Here is a 6,000-nt window from a genome sequence, read left to right on the forward strand (position 1 = left end):
TACGCTGCTGTTGGGCTGTGCTGGTGCTACGTGCTGGCGCTGGGCGCTGCTAGCACCTAGTACTGGCATTAGCCCCAGCAGCCCACGCACTCACTCTTCGCGCCTCACTGCTAGCACACCCAACATGCGTGCTGCTAGCGAGCCACGCATGCTGGCCACACTGCCCCCCGCATTATTCGCATACCCCATCGCACTAGCACTAGCCAGTGCCTAGAACTGCTTGTGCTTGATGCGAGGCATGTGCGCACGTACACGCACCAGCCATGCGCCACGCACCACGCACTGCCAGCCCACACGCATCACATGTGAGGCTGCTTTTGAGAGGCTAGTGCGCGAGGCTGCTAGTGCCAGGCCTAGCATCAAGCTGGCCCCAGCCCTCGCATATGCTGCGATGCTTAGTGCTGACATGCGAAGGCTAGCACTCAAGCACACGCACATGGCGCGCCATTGCCAGGCAGCCAGCCATGCCAGCACTTGGTGCTTGCAATGCTGCTGCCAGGCCAAGCACGCAAGCACGCAGCACCTAATGCTTGCGATGGTGCGCCTGGTGTTGCCATGGCCTGCGATAGGCGCCACATGCACCCAGGCACCACGCTAGCATGCTTGCTAGCTGCTATGGGCTGCCTGGTGCCTGTGTGGCCTGCGATGGCTGCCATGCGCACCTAGGCACCCATGCTAGCTTGCGATGGGCTACTAGGGTGCGCCTAGGCTGCGATGGTGCCTAGCACACCATGGTGCGCCTAGCACACACATGGTGCGCCTAGGTTGCGATGAGCTAGCCTAGCCTAGCTATGGCTACGCTCATGCTTGTCGATTGTGATTTTGCGACGCTCGGTATCGACGCCCTAGGCTCGATTTTCGACGTCTGTATTCGTAAAACTCTGTCGACTGATTAAATCCTTTCGGATTAATTCGACGTCTCGGATCGGAGATTCGATTGGGTTCGACCCGAAGGGTTCAGTTAAGATTAAGCTGTAATATCAATTGTACCCTGATATTACTGATCGGAAGCGGTCTCCACCTAGGCATTCCGATCACTTGACCTTACTGAAGAATTACCTCTGTAATAATTCTGAACCCTCTACCGGAATAATACACTTGTTGGAAGGACACCATTCCTTTCAATCTCCCACTTGTCTTTCCGGACAAGTGTGCATATTGTGTATAGCTCATTTCCTTTGTCACTTAATGTTTCTTCGTGAACTATAAGGTAAGATTCCTTGTCATCCTTATTACGTTAAGAAGTGTTTCTCGATCTCCGAGTTCGACTGTCAAATAAGCAGATGATTTCTAAAATCCATCTAGCATGGCCATGCATTTTACAGTCTCACTCTTCGAGCGGCCTTTTAAACAACAAAACATTTTCCCTATTGTTAGTAGGGGGACAATCCTAGTCTTGTATTGTAAGTTCTTCTTACTAAGAGGACATAGACTCCCGAGTATTCCCGTTATGATCCCCAGTTACGGCAGACGTTAGGAAACATCAAAGAGCCTAGTACTCAAACAAGAAAACTTCACAGTACTCATGGTCTGAGGAAATAAGTTCCGATAGCCATAATGAGAAATGTACTTATGACAAAATTTAATTTTCTTAAAGTACTCTCATAGGTCTTATCCAGTACAGTTCTAAACTGTACCTGTGCAAATGATTTATGACTGTCACGTCCTCGCAGCACAAGAAACGGTGATGTAAATCATACTACACACTAATCTATTGCGGTCATCAATCGTCCATCTGTTAGATGACCTCGATTAGGGATACTTTTCGATTTAATATTCAACGTTCACTTAACAGGTGTTTCTTTATCCAAGACATGGTCTTGATACCCTGTTTTGAATATTTTCGTAAATCGAATGGACTCATTATTTAATTCTAAACCATAATTAAATAGTAATGGAGTGAATGATAATTTTGCACAAAAATTAACTACTCCATTAATGAATGGTTTTAGTACAGTGTCTTACATTAAATCAACCCTGTTTAATTAAAACACTTGTACAGGGAATATCAAAGCCAGTCTCCAAACATGCTTGATTCCCATTGCCTCAACGTGTTTGTTGTGTTTCACTTGAGGCAGAGGTTTAGTCAAAGGATCGGCCGTTGCACGTGCCGATCTTACAAATTCTGATTTCACCTTCGGATTTCCATTCCCTTATCATGTGAAATGGTCGTTGCACGTGTTTGACCTTCTGGTGTTCTCTCGGCTCTCTAGCCTGAGCGATAGCTCCATTATTATCACAATAAAGGTCTATCGGTCCCTTGATTGAGGGTACAACACCAAGTTCACTGATGAACTTGCGAATCAAAACAGCTTCCTTGGCTGCTTCCGAAGCGGCCAAGTACTCGGCTTCAGTTGTAGAGTCTGCAGTGGTGCTCTGCTTGGCACTCTTTCAGTTGAACGCTCCTCCATTCAGACAGAATACATATCCTGACTGTGACTTAAAGTCGTCTCTGTCAGTCTGGAAGCTAGCGTCGGTGTAACCTTCAACAACCAGTTCTTTGTGGCCTCCATATACCAGGAATTTATCCTTGTTCCTTTTCAGGTACTTAAGGATATTCTTGGTCGCAGTCCAATGCGCCTCTCCTGGGTTCGATTGGTATCGACTTGTTGCACTTAGGGCATACGATACATCCGGCCTTGTACATATCATGGCATACATGATCGATCCGATTAGCGAAGCATATGGGATCTGATTCATTCTTTCTCGCTCAACAGGTGTCTGTGGACACTGTTTCTTGCTGAGAGTTATGCCATGGGACATGGGTAAATGCCCTCTTTTGGCATTTTCCATGTTGAATCGAGCCAGTACCTTATCAATGTAAGTACTCTGGCTTAATCCAATCATCCTCTTAGATCTATCCCTGTAGATCTTGATGCCCAATATGTACTGTGCCTCTCCTAAGTCCTTCATTGAAAAGCACTTTCCCAACCAGCCCTTTACGGACTCCAACAATTTTGTGCTGTTTCCAATGAGCAGTATGTCATCGACATACAGGACTAGGAATGCAATATCACTCCCACTGACCTTCTTGTATACACAAGACTCATCTGGATTCTTGATAAAACCAAACTTGTTGATGGCTTCATCAAATCGCAGATTCCAACTCCTGCTGGCTTGCTTTAGTCCATAAATGGACTTCTTCAGCTTGCAAACCTTTCCAGCGTTGCCTGGATTGACAAAACACTCTGGCTGTGTTATATACACAGTTTCTTCCATAATCCCATTAAGGAAGGCGGTTTTGACATCCATTTGCCATATTTCGTAATCGTAATATGCAGCAATCGCTAGGATAATCCGGACGGACTTTAGCATTGCAACTGGTGAAAAAGTTTCATCATAGTCAATCCCGTGGACTTGTCTATAACCTTTTGCCACTAGTCTAGCTTTGTATACCGATACATTTCCATCTTTGTCTGTCTTCACTTTGAAGATCCATTTGCAACCAATGGGTGTATAACCCTCGGGCAAATTCACCAAGTCCCAGACTTGATTTTCAGACAGGGAGTCCATCTCGGATTTCATGGCCTCTTGCCATTTTGCAGAGTCGGGGCTCGTCATAGCTTGCTTGTATGTCGCCGGCTCATCACCATCCATAACTAGGATGTCCTGATCATCAGTTAAGACAATACCGAGGTATTTGTCTGGTTGAGATCTTTGTCGTTGCGACCTACGTAGGGTAATCGGTTGAGCATTTACATTGTCTGTTTGACTTTGACCAATCTTCTCAGATGCTTCCAAAGTATCCAGATTGTCAGTTTTGTCAGGTTGACATTGTTGTTGCTCGTCCTCTCGAACTTCATCGAGTTCGATTTTCCTCCTACTTGTCATTTTGGAAAGGTGATCCTTCTCCAAAAAGACACCATCACGAGCAACAAATACTTTGTTCTCGGATTTATTGTAGAAGTAATACCCTTTGGTTTCTTTTGGATATCCCACAAAGAAACACTTATCCGATTTGGGGTGAAGTTTGTCCGAAATTAATCGCTTGACATATGCTTCGCATCCCCAAATCTTGAGAAAAGACAACCTTGGAGGTCTCTTAGTCCATAATTCATATGGAGTCTTTTCAACAGCTTTTGACGGAGCTCTATTCAGTGTTAGTGCTGCTGTTTGTAGCGCATGTCCCCAAAACGAGATAGGGAGTTCACTAAGACCCATCATTGACCGAACCATGTCTAACAAGGTTCGATTCCTCCGTTCGGACACTCTGTTCCATTGAGGAGTTCCAGGAGGTGTCAATTCTGAAAGAATACCACATTCTTTCAAATGATCGTCGAATTCATGGCTCAAATATTCGCCACCTCGATTCGATCGAAGTGCTTTAATTTTCTTGCCAAGTTGATTTTCAACCTCTTTCTGAAATTCCTTGAACTTTTCAAAGGATTCAGATTTATTCGACATTAAGTAGATATAGCCATACCTACTATAATCGTCGGTGAAGGTGATGAAATATCGGTAACCTTGCCTTGCGGGTGTGCTCATAGGTCCACATACATCCGTGTGTATTAGGCCTAATAAGTCACTTTCCCTTTCTCCCAACTTGGAGAATGGCTGTTTGATCATCTTGCCTAATAAGCATCCTTCGCAATTTTCAAATGACTCTAAGTCAAATGAGTCAAGAACACCTTCTTGAAGAAGTTTCTTGATGCGTTTGATATTAATGTGGCCAAGACGACAATGCCACAAGTAGGTTTGATTCGACTCAATGGTCTTAGCTTAGTGGTATCAACTTTTGTCATATGTAAAACATGCAATTTAATTGAACATAAATTTGTAAACTTGAAACAACTATTGTTAAAAGTTTTACATTTGAAATTCCTAGGTGTCCAACACCACGGATCATAATATGTTCAAAGCATGATAAAACTAGAAATAGTTTTAATTACATGTCATAGACAAAATAGTGCATGCAGGCACGACCGAAAAACCATCTTCGTCGTCTTTTGTCCATGCACCAACACTTGATAAGCTTCTCACTTGGTCCCTGAAAAGGCAACATTAAATGAGTCATACTTGGTATCCAATACCTTATGATAAGCTTAATCCACAAGTGTTAAGGAAGATACCTGAGGTGGTCGGAGTGATCCCCTCTTTCTTGATGAGCATGCATTCCCTCTTGTAGTGGCCTTGCATGCCACAATGGAAGCATCTCATCTTTGCCTTGACCTTCTTGAACTCCTTCTTCTTAGCTCTCAAGGGCCTTTTGGTCATTCCATAGGCAGTGGCTTGGCTAAGTAGTTGCACCACCTCCTTTAGGGAGTGTGTCTCCTTTCCCGCAGCGATATGCACTCTAAGTGCATCATAGCCCGAGTGGAGTGAAGCAAGCAAGATATGCCCCGCCATCTCATCTTCCAATGGAATTCCGAGAAGCTGCATGTGCTTGAAGAGCCTAGTCATACCAAGCACATGAGGTCGGAGGGGCATGCCTGGTCTCAATTTAGCATTGTAGACCTTGGTCCAAAGCCGTTGCCTTTCCTTAGCAAGACACCCAACATTTGGTGGCTTAATTCTCATGTTTGAAAGTGACCTGGTCAAGTCAAACACGAGTCCATCAAAGTTGCCATTGTCACTCTTGGTGACTCTTACATTGACAACGTCCTCAAGAGCTTTGAGGAACATGTCCGGAAGGTAGGAGGATAGAGTTTCCTTCAAGTCTTCCGGGATGGAATTTGCCATGAGTCGTGAGACCCTTTTGCAATTGGAAGACCATTCTTCATGAGCCTCGTCGGTCATGATCCCTTTAGCAAAGAAGCTTGGAATGGGAGTATCAAGAGTATACTCCAAGGAACAATTCCGGAGAGTTTTCCTGAGTTCCTCTTCCCATTCCTTAAAGTTGACCAAGTTTAAGGGAAATGCCAACTTTTCGGGGAGTTCCGGGCACATTTGGTTGTTGTTCGAGTTACTTGCAGACATTGTTCTACAATTGAAAGAATTTGAAGTGAAAAACCATTCATACATCAATAAGTTGAAATTTAAAGCATTCATGCATTTATTCAC

Source organism: Chenopodium quinoa, unplaced genomic scaffold (assembly GCF_001683475.1).
Source record: "Chenopodium quinoa cultivar QQ74 unplaced genomic scaffold, ASM168347v1, whole genome shotgun sequence".
In the NCBI taxonomy this organism is placed as follows: domain Eukaryota; kingdom Viridiplantae; phylum Streptophyta; class Magnoliopsida; order Caryophyllales; family Amaranthaceae; genus Chenopodium; species Chenopodium quinoa.